The sequence below is a fragment of the Amblyomma mixtum genome, chromosome 7, assembly GCF_055824585.1.
Source record: "Amblyomma mixtum isolate Tamu chromosome 7, ASM5582458v1, whole genome shotgun sequence".
In the NCBI taxonomy this organism is placed as follows: Eukaryota; Metazoa; Arthropoda; class Arachnida; order Ixodida; family Ixodidae; genus Amblyomma; species Amblyomma mixtum.
The window spans coordinates 5,019,904-5,036,128 of NC_143018.1; positions in this window are offsets into that span (position 1 = coordinate 5,019,904).

Genomic DNA, 16,225 nt, shown 5'->3' on the forward strand with positions numbered 1-16,225 from the left:
TTCCAGTTATGGAAATTACCCAACCTAACTGTCTTTCGTTAACGTTTCCGTGTCGGTTCCCTGTTTACTCCTAGAAATGCCTAGTTCGAAGTGTATTATCGGCGTCGCCACACCACTCGGCGGTTGAGAAAATAATCGAAATATTATGCCGCGAATTGACGATCTTAATAAGTCTGTATATTACAAGAATTGCAAGCCGCCTTAGAAGGTGATGGAACAGCCAGGTTTGAGAGGTTATGACAAAAGAGAACTGCAGGGCATTAGCGAATATCTACAACTGACGAAAATACGCAAACCGCGTTAAAGCGCATGTACGCTTGACGAGCAAAAATAATGCACCTAGTTCCTGTCCTCGCGGAGGCTTAGTGAACACAGTCTGTGTGCCTCGCTCAGAAGGAACTGTAACGGAGGGAACGAGCTTTTCTGGAAGGGCAGGCGCACCCGCAACTTAAGGCGGGGGTACCACGGCGGCCATCATGGACAAGACGTTAGTTCAACCACCAGGGCGGCTCCACTTGTCCGTGGAAGCGAAAAAGCGCTCCTCCGAGACGGTCTGGTCCTCCTCTCTGCGCTACCTTGACCTCCTCTCCCTCGCGTTGTGGCAGAAGGAGGCGGTTAGTCACGGAGGGGGGATAAACGCCACGACAATGACGACCGCGCTCGAACGTGTTTGGCACACCCGTACTGCTTCTTTCGCCCCTACGCACCCCTTGGCGGCCCTGCCATGGTGCCTGGCGATTCTTTTTTAGGAGGCACTATTTCGAATGTGACCTTTTGCGGGGCTAGTTGATGTGACATTGTGTTCAGTTGGAGTCAGCGCCCGTCCTGTCCGTCTTTCTGTGTGTTTTGTGTAGAATTTAGCGCTGTTTTTACTTTCCTGAACACGAAGTCTCTATATCTTTGACATTTATAGAAATTATATTTTTTTCCCATTTTTTTCCAGAGTTGTACACGTTGTTTTATAGTTATTCTTTTCTCGCGACCCTGACAAATATTTTGATGACTAGCAGCGGCAGCCACAGCAAGCAATATTACAAAATAAAGCTTCGTAGGTTCCACTGGCATCCATAACAAAGGACCACAAGACATCTATGGGCTATGGCCTTCGTAAAACTATGGATGATGTCGAAATGGATGCAGCGGAACAGTAGATGACCTCTTGGTTTCAAAGGGCGGTTGCCATGTGTGTTGTCACAGCCTTTTCTGAGGTCAAAGGCGCGTGGCGCGTAGCTTGTGTGCTATTGATTCCCGTTCACCATGCAAACGTTTATTTCGCAATTCCAGGAAAAACACCTGCAGTGAAACATCAACCCGAGATTTCGAAGCATGGCGAGTGTTTTTATTGTTTACTCACACACTGCCAGTGCTATGTAGAATTCTAAGAGACAGCTGATATGGTAACAGTAAATAAGAGAAAATGGGCAGAATAAGGCATATCAGAATGGTACAAACATATTGCGTTCAAGTCGTTGGGTCAGTAGCTGCGGAGAGGAAAAGAAAGCAATATCACAGTGTGTTAGCCCCCTTCATCTCCCACCCGTTTCCGATAATAGCTTGGGAGAGGTAGTCTGTGACGTTGAGATACGTTGCAAGTAATGCTGATTTTCTTTTTTTCCGTCCGCGCATCCATGCATGATAACAAAAATCCCGAAAGCGCTTACGGCCGCAGCCGGCAACATTCTTTTCGTTCACTTTTTATTGTCAAATAAACTGCTACCACCACCAAGGTTCGAAAAACGAAAAGGAAACACTGGCTGTGAAACTTCGACTGGAGACTGCGGGACATAGCTGGAAAGAGCTAATAAGTACTCATTACAATCGCGTCGAGTTTCTCCCTACTGTGGCCTTAGCATAGCATTTCCATCCATTCATTGGAACTGCATTTTGTAGCCACACGAGGCAACGTTCCTGCTTTTGGGATATCGTTAGTGATCTGCACGAAATTGTGATATTCCAACAGTTCTAATTTACTGCTGTCTTGTGAACACGGATGTGAGCGTGCGGCAGCATCTGTCTAGAAAATAAGCGATCGAATGTGGATATTGCACTACACCCCCCCCCCCCCCCCCCCCTCCCATCTTTTTGTACTGGCACTGTTTGTGCAGTAAATTTGTATAGTAAAAGGCTCATTTTTTTTCCATTCCGGGGAATGCGGGAAGTCAAAACTATACGCACCGTGGTAGTCCTCTAGCTGATGTCCGCAAAATCAGTGGACTTTTGCTTTCACGTCACTTTTCAACTGAAATCGCTTCTGCTGCTCTGTTTCGTTTTCTCTGTTTCGTGTTTGCTCTAGCATAAGAAAACATTTTGTGCTCACCCTGAGGTCTGGGGCGAATCGATCCTTGCACAGTTAGTGAATTTCGGCGATAGGTAGCGGAAATTCGCAGATCTGGCCTCCCAGTGGTCTGCATTGTCCAGGACCGATGCGAAATATATGGCGGCGTTTCAAGACAGCGCTTCTCAACCGATGAGCCATAGCGCGAGGCAGGGGTGCAAGATCGTGTCTTCACCCTAGGATAATCATCTCTGGCCGCCTCCTGTCTCGCTACTCACAGCGTTCCCTGTGCTCCTTCTAACACGGAGCGCCCGGTAGCTCTCTCGCTGAAAAAAAAAAATCTTTTAGAATAGCTGTGGAAACTGCGCAACGGCACCGGTTGTCAGAGCGTCAGCCAACACAGGGCATTCGTCCCGTGGATACATAAGCCCGACAGAAGTCGAGTTCAGTCCGCATTTTAAGGGAATGCGAAAAAAAAAATCGAGGAAGAGAGTAGAGGAGTCTCGGTTTTCCTTCTCAAAAGTTGCTCTTTCGAATACTGAGCTCGACCTGCACCCTGACCGCATTTCTTTTGATCGTGATAGTACGTTCAAAAAAGCGCTTGAGTAAGAGGCCTCAAGGGTCCAACTGCAAATTTTGCAGTAACACTTATTTCGTCGGTCGTGTTCAAAAAACTGCGCGAAAAAATACCCAGGAAGCGAGAAATAAATACGCCAACTGGCAGCACGGTTTTCATTTTTTACTTTTTCGCGAAGTGTTGCAGTCACCTGATGCGCTAACCCCTGCACCTTGGCAGCGACACGCGGTACGCCGGAGTCTCTAATGTCAAGTGCGAGCCATCTTGGCCCGGCACAACAGCATACTCGATATCCGTAGCGACAACTATTTTTCTGAAGAAACATGTCTGTTCCAAAAGAAACAACAGTGGAACGAAGGCATAAGTCTAAACAGATCATATCAACATTTTGAAAAAATATCATCTACCAACCACGCGCACGGATGTCGAACCTGCTTCTTCAGCCACACCTGACTGTATAGTTGTTATAAAGGTTATTCACGTGACAAAAGCGTGATAAGCCACTTGCCCAGAAATTTGATAATGGCATCCACTCCAGAGGCACACGAGGGGCATAGTTTGTCAGTACCCTCCAGTTGATGCCTTCTGAAGAAATGAGCACTGTTAGGGCACCCCTGTTGGCACCGTCATTTTTTGTACGATGTGCACGATGATCGGCTACCGGGATACAGGGTCGCCACAAACGATCCTCCTAGAGCCCTCAAATCCTCAATAGTCTTGGAAGCCAGGCTAGTCGAGGAATACTGCATACTACATGTCTACTCGAAACGCAAAGCTCAACTTAGCAACCAATTTCTCATGATGAGAGCTGTGCCCGCTTCAGCACTCCTGCGTAACACAAAAACTGCAACAACTAAAACTCTTTATTATGAGAAATAAATAACCATCCAAAAATATAAAAACCGGAAAAGAGAAACAGACAATAAAGTTGCTGGACTACCAATTGTTTATTCGCAAGTCTGGGGCTCAAATATATACAGGGCACTCAGTCACACGATCCGCGCACAACTGCTATCACATCAACCCTCCTTCGTGGAATCACAGTTTGCAACGACTTCAGCATCTTCAATCTGACCGTCGATCTCCAAGTTCCGGTTTCCTGCTTATTGTACAAAAGTAGCTCTGCAGAAGCAGCGTCAGAAAATCATTGCAAAATACAGTGATATACAATAAATCGGCAAAAATAACAACAAACAAGAAACAACAAAAGCGACAGAATGCTTTCAGCGCATAGCAATAAATCCACAACACGCAGAAAGGACTAACACCGGCGGCAGGTGGTTGTTTTTTCTTCTGCTTTTCTAATCAGTTATCTTTAAAAAAAAACGATAACATATTCAGTAATATTCTAAATTGATCAGCACCACAAAATAAAATAACTTATAAAAAACCCCCTGTGCCCCTTGGTTTCTGTGGCTGTTGGCTTCTGTCATATTTATAACGAGCCCCTCATCCCCTTCCCTTGTGTGCTTCTTTATTAGAAGTCATTTACTATCAAGGCCTGGTGATTATGAAAAAACATATAATGCAGCAGAACAATCACTACAACATGTGGCTCCTTTCTTTGCAATGAGAAAAGCCCCAAAGAACCTCGCGCGCTGTCTTATTCGCGACTCCTGCCAAGAACCTTGATACTGTCAAGTGCCGGCTCCCATTTCCACTCTGCGCATTGAAGAGGTAAATTAGATCCAGTTCCCTTTTCTAGCGATTTTGAGTGCTCTCATGCTGCGAATTTCATATACCACACCAACTGCACAATCCGCAAAGCATTCACCATGCCTCTTTTCGCACTGCTTTTTTCTTCGCCCATTACGTGTGCACAAACCGCTGAGCTGTCTCGTGGCCGAGAAAACAACAGGCACGCCATACCTGGCCGCAATATTTTTCAGGCTGTGTAAAAGCAAGGCTTTTCCCTAGTTGTCTAAGCAGGGATAAGATTCCTTATAAAGTGCTAGCATGCGTCAAGGTGCGGTTACCTCGTCCACACATCTACATATTCGCAGGACAGAGCCGTCGTCAGCAGAAGGTGCTAAGGCACGGTCAATGGAAGATAAAAATATATTGTATAGCACCGGTGCAACACCAGGAACAAACATGTTTGTTCCAAAAGAAACAACAGTGGAGCTAAGCACAACAAGAATCTTTGAACACTAATACCTGCTAAAATTTGAAACGATGTAGCCCCATTGAAATCAGTACACTCGCATATACTGCCTCAGGCAGTTCTGCGCGTGGCACAGACTATAATAAACCTTCAACATCAATTGAAGATAAAAACCCAACGTCCGTCTGCTTTCTCAAAAAAGGTGTCACGTCTGTCACATCCTTGGTGGCGAATTGAAGAACACGGCTAATTTGCGGTTGACATGAATTGCTCTCGGTAATAATACATCTGAAAAGCACATCGGGCATATGCGTTACCTCTAAATGACCCTTCTTGCACTTGCTTGGGCTCCATATCCTTACACAGGCCTATCATTATGGTGTTATTTATTTATTTATTTATTCAATAGTGGTGTTCACTGGTGTTCAATTCATGGTGTTCACTGTGCAGGCTTGTCTCCGCACCTGAACGAAGTTTTTCTATAGCGCGGATTCGTTGTGATGACAGCCCCAACCGCCAACAAAAAGGCCTCCCTATAGGAGGCCTATAGGGACCCCTTTTTGTTGGAGGTTGGGGCTGTCATCACAACGAAAAACTTCGTTCAGGTGAGCAGACAAGCCTGCAGAGTGAACACCATAACGATAGGCCTGTGTAAGGATATGGAGCGCACTAGCTCCTTTTTGTTGTATAGTTCGGGGCTGTCATAGACTGGCTTTCTCCCAAAAGGACGGTAGGCAGGGAGTAGTTGTAAGCTACTTCGAAGACGACGACCTATGACTTTTTTATTCTGATAAACAAGACGATTCGTGGAGATGACAGCCCCAACCTAAAACAAAAAGGCGGCCCTTTGTTGTAGGTTTGGGTGGTCATCACCACAAATCCGTCTTTTTTACCACCATGAAGAAGCCATAGGTCGTCGTCTTCGAAGTAGCTCACTACTTGCTGCCTACCGTCCTTTGGGAGAAGGCCATTCTGTGCGGTTCGCGTTAGGCGATTACTTCCGCCAGAAGCTCCAGGACTGCGTCCATGCCCGACGCGCTCCAGTGGACGCAATCCAGCCGCCTGGCCACTCCTATCCTCCTGAAAGAAATAACAGTCGTTATTTTGAGCGGAAAATGCTGACATCTTTACTTACCTTTCGTAAAAACAGTTTTTCACGCGATTTTTGAGCAGTGTGAAGAGGCGGTGTATCAGCACTGGCACCACATTGTCTGCGTAGAAATGAAAGCAATCATTATATTTTATAGACTACGTTACGAACTAACTTACCGTGGTTCTATTGAGTAATCCACGTGTTCACTACTTTCAAAATGCGCCAGTGGGTGCTGTTGTGGGCTGCACGGGCGACGGGTGGTAGCGTGAGCAGAACAACCACGGCACAGCGCCCGCGCAGCCACTCCACAATCTCCCGCAGGGTGGCCACGAGCTGCCTTGCGTCGACCATGGTACGCGCCTGCAAGAAAAAAAAAACAGGGAAATGAGTTTGCACGCATAATGCCGATGCCGTAAACAAGCGTACCCTGGTAAGGTCGTTCGTGCCAACCAGGACGGCGACCATGGGCTCCACGTGAGCCACCCTGCGTAGTCGCCCGAGCAGAGTTGCCGCAGTCCCTCCCGGCATTAGGGTAGGACTTTCTGCGCGGCGAAATTTACCAGCAGTTAGGCACTGCAGTTTCAGAAAATGAACCATATTTGCTTCTACGGCCAAACTTACCGATCTGGCTTCGCGGAAGTCCAGAAGCACGCTCCGCCAACCGCAGGAGCATGCTGTCCCCAATGAGCTGATGCTCGTAAATTTTCGCGGGTTGGTTTTGAAACATCTGAGTCAAAAAGAAAAAAATTACTCTTAGGTAATCCCCAGTTATGCCGCGAGTATATGGAAAAAGCAATACTTACTGCTGATGATCGAGGATCCTTGTGACGGGACGACGGGTCGCAATGCGGTTGCTACGCTGCTGGCCCGTAATTTATACTGATGGGTGCACACGGTGACCTCTCTCAGCTTACGTCATCCGCGCAGGTGTTTCCCGTCTCGTGGACAAAACTGGCGCTGTACCAAGAAGGCTCTTACCAGGAAAAGAAAGGCTGCGAGGCGTCTCTACTCGGGGACAAAGGCCGCGGAGGATCGCTCGACACCCTCAAATTTTTTTCAGACCCGAAAGCGGACAAGTTTCTTTTCATTTCCTGCCTAGCCTCTGCTGCCTTACTACAGAAGGTCGCCTGCGAACCCCTAAATTGTACTATTGTACATGGTCGTCCACTCTTACCTAGAATGCGCTAGCGCGTGGCCGTCCTCTTTGAAGGGTCGCTGCGTCCGAAACGGCTGCGCGTCGAATCGAAGTGGCAGATGACGCGAAGTACCATGTCCAGGTAAACCTTCTCCTGCGCCACTTTGCTGTGGTGAGCGACTGTGTCGCATGCGGTGGCCCTCTGAAGAGTGCGGCCTTCTAAGAGTGGACGACCCTGTACTTTCTCGACAGCTCCCTAGGAGTACTCGCGAAGTCACATGGCGACATTTCAAAGGTTTTTCATCAGCGGAAACATGGCTCTGTTCGTTTCCACAAAGAATGCGAGAGTGCCTTCCAGGAACGAGACCTTTTCATTGAAAACAAGCCTTCCCGAAAGCTCACTTACAGATTTCCGCAAATGTTCCATTCATCTTGCAGTTTTGCAGGGTGCAAAATGTCCCATTATTTAAAGTGACCATGCACTGCAATGGGCGTCGCGCAGTGAAGCCAGTGCTTTTGTAAAGGAAAACTTCAGGAACCGAAAAGCGGGGAAAGTGGGTAAGCTGCTGTGTGCGCTAACGTAGATGCAAGATCAACAAATAGCACATGCCTGCAGGCAGTCGTGATGCCATCTTCAACTTTTCGTATCAACACGTGGCTTGTTTACTCGAATATAGGTTTCACAAAACGTTTGACGCCGGGTATAACAGCTAACTTCATTGGCTCATACTTATCATGTTGGGTATTGTACAATCATAACGAATCGCTGCACTGATAACTGGGTCTGCAGGCTTACAAAAATTTGCAACCATGCTGAGCCCCTCTGGCCACGCACCGCAAAAAATAAAAACGTACATGGGTGCTTCGCTGCCTTACTTGGAGGTTTCAGTATACCACGCATCAGACAGGGCGTTGAACCTCCTACTCCTTGCTCTTCATTCTTCCAGCGTCCCCGGTCCTTTTCACTTCATTTTCTTTTTCCGTACAATGGTCCATTCTGCCATCCTATTCGTTATGTGAACGCGTAGCATTTTTCTGACCTCACACGTTTGCTGGGTGTCGCTTCCTCGACTCAACATGGTAACCATCTTTCGTCCCAAGTATTTGTTACCTGTCCGACTCAGTAAAGCCGGCACAGCTGCACCGGGTCCTCGCCTCCTGGAATATCTGACGATTATGCCGGAGGCTGGATGTCCACGCACTGTGCATGGGCATGCAGCACGCTTTGACAGAGCTGGTTGTCCTGCAGCTGCGAAGGTTGCCGGAAGCGTTTTCAGGAACAGTAACCAATTTTCATGCAATTCCACAACTGTAGTAGAGGAAAAGCCGCAAACTAAGCTACCTCGCTGCACATGACGCGAGAGCTGCACAGCTTGTACATTAAGTAGAACGTGTTGTCGGGCTAGTTGGTTGAATACTTCAGACAAGGCAGTTGCGCGAAACACACACACACAAGACAGCTTACGGGACGAGCTTGTACATTCCGTTGGGGAAACGTTGCGAGCGACGCTTACGATAAAGAATAAATGTCAGGTTTTTCGAAATGACCTACACGGTTCTCTGCATCCTGTTACGATTGTGTGAACACGTGCGCTGCTTTTGTCGTTGCGAGATAAAAACGTCACTGGTGCTAATCCAATGCTAATCACGACTGTACTTCTGCTTTCCTGTTTCATGCAGGGCTATGGCTGCGTTGTTTATAAAGGAGGATGATAAAACATCATACAAAAACCTTCTTAGTGAATCTGCAAGAATCCAAAAGCCGGTTACGTACCCTGCAGAGCTAAAGCGCCTTCACTGTGGCGGCGTGGCCTATACTGGGGGCAGGTACTAGGTGGTGCACTGACAACAATCGCGCATCTCCATCATTCTTATGACACGCTTTACACTCGCACTAAAAGGACGTCTTCCAAGCCGCTAATTGGAAATTGTAACATGCCTCCTGCTGATACAGCATGATTGATTCGAGTGGAGAACACCCGTTTCCAAAGCTCTGCCTTGTTAGCCCTGCGTGACAAACGCCCTTGCAGTGTATGTCCCGTACTACATAAACCTCGTGTGTCAAAAACCCCGTGCCAGAAAGCTTGCAACAAAAGCCTCGTACCAAAACGCATTTGCCCAGCAGTGAGTTTGGCGAACACACTACCACGGCCGCTCAATGGAGGCTTCCATTGAGCGGCCGTGACACTACACTTGGTCCGGCAAGGCGAGTGTGTAGTCTTAGCAGCCGTGCTCCACTGTACCGTGCTCCGCGTCAACCCCCCGCAGTTGTTGACGGAGCAAGCGTCGTTCCTGGAAAGAAACGCGCAACGCAACGCTTCACCACGACGGTGAGAGCAAGGGTTGGGTGCCGCGCTAAAGATTTTTATTACAAACCCCACTGCGCCCAGGGCGGGTGCGCCTTGACAACTTGTACCCACTCCCCGCAGCAGAGGCACACAGGTCTGTCTCCTCTTTCTAGCCTGGCCTTGGCTGCAGAAGAACCTTGGATTGGAACGGCCGCATGTCAATCGCCTTTGCAAAACATCAGCTTCGCAGAACTGTGAAACCCCCTCCCTATTGTAAGCAGCGTGACGTCAAAAAGTTGTGGCCCGGTTGGCAGAACTGACAACTTTTGGTTCTGAGCAGGTGTTGTTGGTCCCGAGGGCTCCTTCGCTGCCTTTCTACCCCGATTCGAGACGCCTCACCTGCCCTCACAGGATAGAAGAGGGGAAACGCTTGCGCTGAATGACTTAGGGCGGGTGGCAGGAGCGCGCTCCAGGCGCCAGTGAATCCGGCCGGTGCCTCATAATAGACCTCTCCCTGATGTAAACAGTGTGACGTCAAAAAGGTGTGCCCCGATGGGCAAAATCGTCGACTTTCGGTTCTGAACCGGTTTTTCAGGTGCCGAGCATTCCCCCACCAGCTTTGTTCCCTGATTCGAAACGCCTGGCAGCCTTTCTTCTCCCAGTGTGAGCCTTCTCGGTACGGCGCATGTTTTGCCCATCGGATCAGAAACACGTGCGTTGATGTGATAAGTTTATAGCAAAAATACCCTCTATAATGATTTTACCTAACATATACTCACCTACGAGGCCATAACAGGAGGGCGTAAAGAAAAACTATATTGTTGCAAAAGTGCAAACGACTAGGCGAGGTCTGATGGTCTGCAGCGGCAAGTCTTCAGGGAGTGCAGACATGTTGCATGCCATTTTGAAAATACAGTACCAGCATTTTTTCCAGCGCTAGATGTGGTGCGTATAAAAATTAGGCTCCCCGTGAAATTAGGCTCCCCGTGCTGCCAAATGCCACTCGCATAGAAAGGTGTCCATCCCCCCACAACGTAAACTGCCGCTGCCACGCACTGCGTGCTCCTAACGAGCTCAGGAGGAATGCAAAACGCAAACGCGAAATGTTTTGCGCAATACAGAATCAGCAGGTGATTTTATCGCCCTGTATAAGCTGTAGTATATTTTTTAGAAATGCCAACAGTTTATAGACTTACTTCAGAGCGGAGTGAAGAAAAAAATTCAATTTGCCACATCTGGGATCCAACCCGCGACGTGCGCATGCTCAGGACGTATCCCTCAATGCCCTCTGTGACTTTTAAAACTCATCGCCGTTTCAACTCTCCAATTTAGAGCCACTTCTACAGGACCCCAGCTAAGGAACAAAGAATTATGCAGCAGATTTCTGCTCTCGCCTTACGAAATGTCACAGTGCCGTGACACTCGTAATCTTGCACACGCGTTCATGAAAAACCGCACTCGATAACACACTACGCGGTAGCTCACGCACGCGACACAGGTACAGTTGGGACTTCAATGCACATACTAATAAAATTGCGGTCCGAATGACTCACCTGCGTTTGGCCCTGACATCAGCCATGCGCGTACGAAGCTTTGTCATCGTCGACCTTTTGCGCTGAAGGTATCGCCGCCGATTCCCCATTTGACACTTTTACACAAAAAAAAACTGGCAAGATAACGTGATAAAAAAACGGCGCTGCACATAAATACAAAAGCACAGTAAAAAAAACACCAACAAGCAAAACAGCACGATACGCCGATGACAGCCTGCTGAGCTGCCGAAGAAACGACCGCCTTGCTTCAAAATGTTTGACAGCGCCACTGTCGTTGACCGGCGGAACTCCATTGTTGAGTCAAAACGCCCGCGAGATTCAAATGCAGCAGCCCCGTCGACCAACAAAGCGGGCGAGTGCGAGCTAACATGAGTCGTTTATCATACCCAAATTTACATCACTGGTAGTATTAAGACCAGCGACTTCAGTTCCTGTCAAAAAAGCCTGGAATATAGCAGCGATCTTTCTCGCTGGATGTATTTTGCGGAGGTTACGGCGCACAAAAAATGGCGCAATTGAATGGCGCAGTACTACAGTTCTGTTTGTCATAGCGAAATGCCGACTTGAGAGGATTTGGAATATTTCATAAATATTTCGTGTGCCGAATTTGTTCCCTATACGACGTTTACTTGCTTCTACAACTCAGATAAAATAAGCGCAGTTTCTAGGTTATGACCAACTTTGAACAATGAAAACTAAAAAATTATGACATGTAGCTCAATGAAATTTTCAAGAATTAACAACATGGGTACTATCTACAATCCTGCTAAATATGTTTGCGATTTATGAATTGGACTAGGAGTTATTAATGCGTCATTCTTTTAAATTTCACACTTATTTATGGCACCAGTTCTAAATAACTACCCAATATAACTCAATAACTTGCCTGTGAGGTTCTCGAGTCACACTTCATCTAAAAGCTGCAGAAGCAGTTTTCTTTTCGGAGCAGTAGTTTTCGTAAACAGCAAAGCAAACGCAGGCAAGTCGAGCAAAAATATCGTTTTATGCCCCTCGCTCTTTTGCTCACTGCTATTATACTAACGTGAATAGCTTTTACCGACACATACCATCGCAAAGAAGATACAATTATCTTTACAATGCGCTCAATATCATTTTTTTAGCGCAAACGGATGAGCCACACCGCTCACACAAACATGACGAAAAACGGCTGCTGACCGCCGCTAGCGTGGTAACCTACCTATCCTAACCTAACCCAACCTAATCTAACCTGACCCAGCCTAACCTAGCCTAACCTAACGTAACCTAACCCAACCTAACCTAGTCTCACCTAACCTAAACCTATCTTAAACCCATCCCAACCTACCCTAAGCCAACCCAACCTAACCTACCCTACCGTAACCTAACCCAACCTAACTCAACCCAACCGAACCCAACCTGGCCTATCCCAACCTAACCTAACTTAACCTAACATAACCCAACCCAACTTAACCCACCCCAACCTAACCTAATCCCACCCAACCCAACCTAACCTAACCCAACCTAACCTAATCCTTTTGCTTATTTTTTTTTGTGGTGATATGCACCTTCTGCCAAAAGACAAGTCCAACATATGTTTATGGTGTTATTTTACTGCCACTAAGGAGTAGCTATACTTAAACTGTGCTACATTGTAACTCCAATATAGCCCTCAAAAATTATATATACTAGTCTGTGCAGTTATAATAGGGAGGAATAAATACGTTCTCCTCGCTTAAGTGCGGCGGCGATCCCATATCGTGGTCGGGAGCGGTACCGAGCGATCGCGGGCCTTGCTCTGAGAGGAACAAAGGAATATGCAAGAATGAATAAAAACTGTACCCGTATGCGGAGTCTGCATGTAACGCTATACACCATCGACAGCAGGAATAGAGAGGCACGGTCTGTCGTACTGCCGTCAAAGAAGCAATCGTCGTGCACCCACTGAACAGGGGTGTAACGGCCAAGCTCGCTGATTGTGAATTGTACTGCGAAACCAGTAAAATAGAACCCGCCATGATTTGCTTCCTTTCGTTTACCGAAGGCCTCATTCATATCTTCGATTCAACGACACCCTCATTGTCCTACCGCTGTGAGTTCAATAGCTTAACGCCACACCCCCTAATGCAGCGCACCACTTCCGTCCGCATTGTTCGATCACTTTCAACGTGAAATTCACGATCACAGGATATATGTCCGCCGTTGTGGACAAAGGTGGTCCTGGCGAACACTCTCGAAGTTGGGTTACGCGCAGCATAAATACCCCAACAGTAGAAGATTGGACACTCGGCGTCATTGAAGAGCTGGTGCAACACCGTACGCGACTTAAAGGGGCCCAGAAACACAATCTTAGTTAACTGTTTTGCCTGTTGATTGCATACAGTGAGTTATAATGGTGCTATTAGCGTCTGTAATACCGCGTACATTCCGTTTTTTAATATTTTAATGTCCTCCCAAAAACAACTTCATGGCTCTGATGGTGTCGCCACACAGTGGCGGGTTTTTAGCAGCGGATATGACATCACATGGCGCGAGCTTGATGACCGGACAAACAGTAAATACCCTGCAAATTGTGTGAATAAATAGAGACACATTTTGTCACCTGTCTGCGTTTTATATTAGATCAACAAAAACAATTTGTTTGTCTTAGATAAAAGCCCTGCAAAGCAAGTAAAATAAAAATACACCACCAGGGGCGCTCTGGCATGGAAACCACGCTGCCAGTCTCACAGAGAGCAGGCAACCATGGAGTACAAACTTCCGCGACGTGCTCTGGCTGGCTGTTTTGATTGGTTGCGCCAGGTGCCGTCATTGGGAGAGCGAAATAGGAGTGGGAAGCCCCGCCAAAATCGAGTTGAGGGCAGCGTTTTGTTTGCTTGTATTTTGAAATTTCTTCACTGAATAACTTCTGTTCCTGTGCATCGATTCCTGTAATTCTTTTTAAGTCAGCATCTGTGTGACATAAAGAACCCACCTGAAGTATAGCCGGTATTCCCCCAGGCAGTGTTTCGCAGCCCCTTTAAGGAGGCCATGGATTAGTATTCCGCTATCGGCATATGCCTGTTTTCTCTTCAACTTTGTAATAAAGTATCGTTAAGTAATAAAAATAGAGTACTGCTAGTTTCACAATAATAATAAAGAATACAAATTAAAAAACACACAATTCCTTTATGTTTTCCTCGCTTTAGGATGCTAATGGATTCTTTGAGACGCATGTCATTATGAGCCCCCAATTTTCCTACCATTGTATGATCAACCGCTGATCTCAAAGCAATGTCAATTCCGTGGCGTACGAAGGTCGATGCATTCATTAAAAGCAGAAGTGCGCAGCTAGTCTATAAACTGCATGACATTTTCTGTTTCATAGTGTTTGTGGCTACAGTGTTTAGCGTATGATTTATTTCCCGACTATATTGCCACGGTAGTGTTTGATACTAATTAATCAATAATCTGTCCAAACAATCACACCTATCCGAGCGAATCATTCCTCTTGCAATTAGCTTACTGCATATCAAAAATTTTCTTTTCGCTTTGCCTTTGCAGATTATGCAAAGAGGATCACAAATATAAGAGAGATTTAGCATACCGTAGACGTACTAGTGGAGACGCATACCGGTGTTATGTACGGCAGCTGCGCATATGCAGTGGCAAGGACGTGGCTGGGTAGGACCACTACGCATGCACAACAGGCGTACGTAAAACTGGTATACGTCTCTACCAGTACGCCTCCGGTATGCTAAATCTATTTTTCCACGCATGCATGTTTTGCCCATTTCTGTCAAAATAATTTTTGCCGATATTCTGTAGATGTCCATTCCGAGGCAATAGGGACATCTTCTAGACACAGAATGGACAAAGTGTGATCATTCAAAGACACCCTCTATACATTAAATATTTTGGGCGGTACATTCTGTCAATATCTTGTCGTACTACTCCCGACGATCTGCGGAAAAGCGAGGCATGCAGCCGCGATGATACAGGCCGTGAAAATCATTTAGTTTGTGGACACCACGATCATAACTAAATATTTTAAGCAGACTGGCCCTTTTCGAAACAGCGGCCAATCGGAAAAGTGCAGTTTCCAGCGGAGGGGTTTGCAAGGGAAGACTTAGAGTGATGATAAGGCGATTACCACACAAAGGTGATCGCTTACGTAGGGGTTGTCAAAAACATCTCTCTTAAAATCAGTAAAAAAGAAGGTGAACTAAAGGACATATCTAAACAGCTCAGTTTAGCTAACTTCGGGAAGCACCAAGTGTGCTTGCCTGTATTGAGCAGGCAGACATTACTGGACAAAATATCTGTCTCTTCACTTCCCCAAAATGAGGAGTGTGCATTAAAGTCGCTTACAACTAGATATGGCACTGTTAACTGATTAAAAAGTGCTTCTAGATCATGGAGTGTTGCAGCGAGGTGTGGCTGAAAATATATGGAGCACATGTAATTGTTCTAAAATGAAGAACAACGACTACAACTGCTTCATATCTTGTTTTGAGCTCGATTTCGTGGGTTCCAACACAGCTTGTGACTATGGTAGCAATACCCACAGAGAGCCAGCCTACTCACCTGCTGCCGGTTTCGTCGAAAGACTTCATAATTTTAGAAAGTATTTTTGTGTACACGCCCCAAGTTGGTCTCCTGTAGAGATAATGCTACAGGCGACAGTGAATTTTAAAGGTCTGTTCCATCGCCATAATTCTTTTGTAGTCTTCAGCAGTTCCAGTGGATTAGGAATGCCACAATGATTTATAGGGATACATTTAAAAAATTGGAGGGGATACTTATTCACCACCTTAAGGATATAACGTGATAGTGAAACTGGTTAATTACCATATATGCAGGTCATCATCTACTCTGCATTCATAGATCTCTGGGAGTCCTCATACCCCTCGATCCTGGTGCAGTGGTGCAGCAGTTAAGCGACTCACCACTGCCCTGCGATGGCAGGTGCTCACAGTGGTGGGCTTTGTGCGGACCAAGTTGCTCTTCCCAAGCGACCACAAATTAACTGCCACTTATAACGGTGGGTAGTTAGCTGACTATCCGGTTGACAGGTTGTGATGACGCTGCAAGGTCATGTGACCAAGGTGGCCCAGCTGCCTCACTGGAGTTCCGCAGAGCTCCCGCAAGCAAAGTTAATGGGCTTCTCCTGAAATGGAGAAGCTTGGTGGGCTGCCAACAGGCCCTTTTTCGGGGGTGGCATAGCAGCTTTCATTGCGTGCTG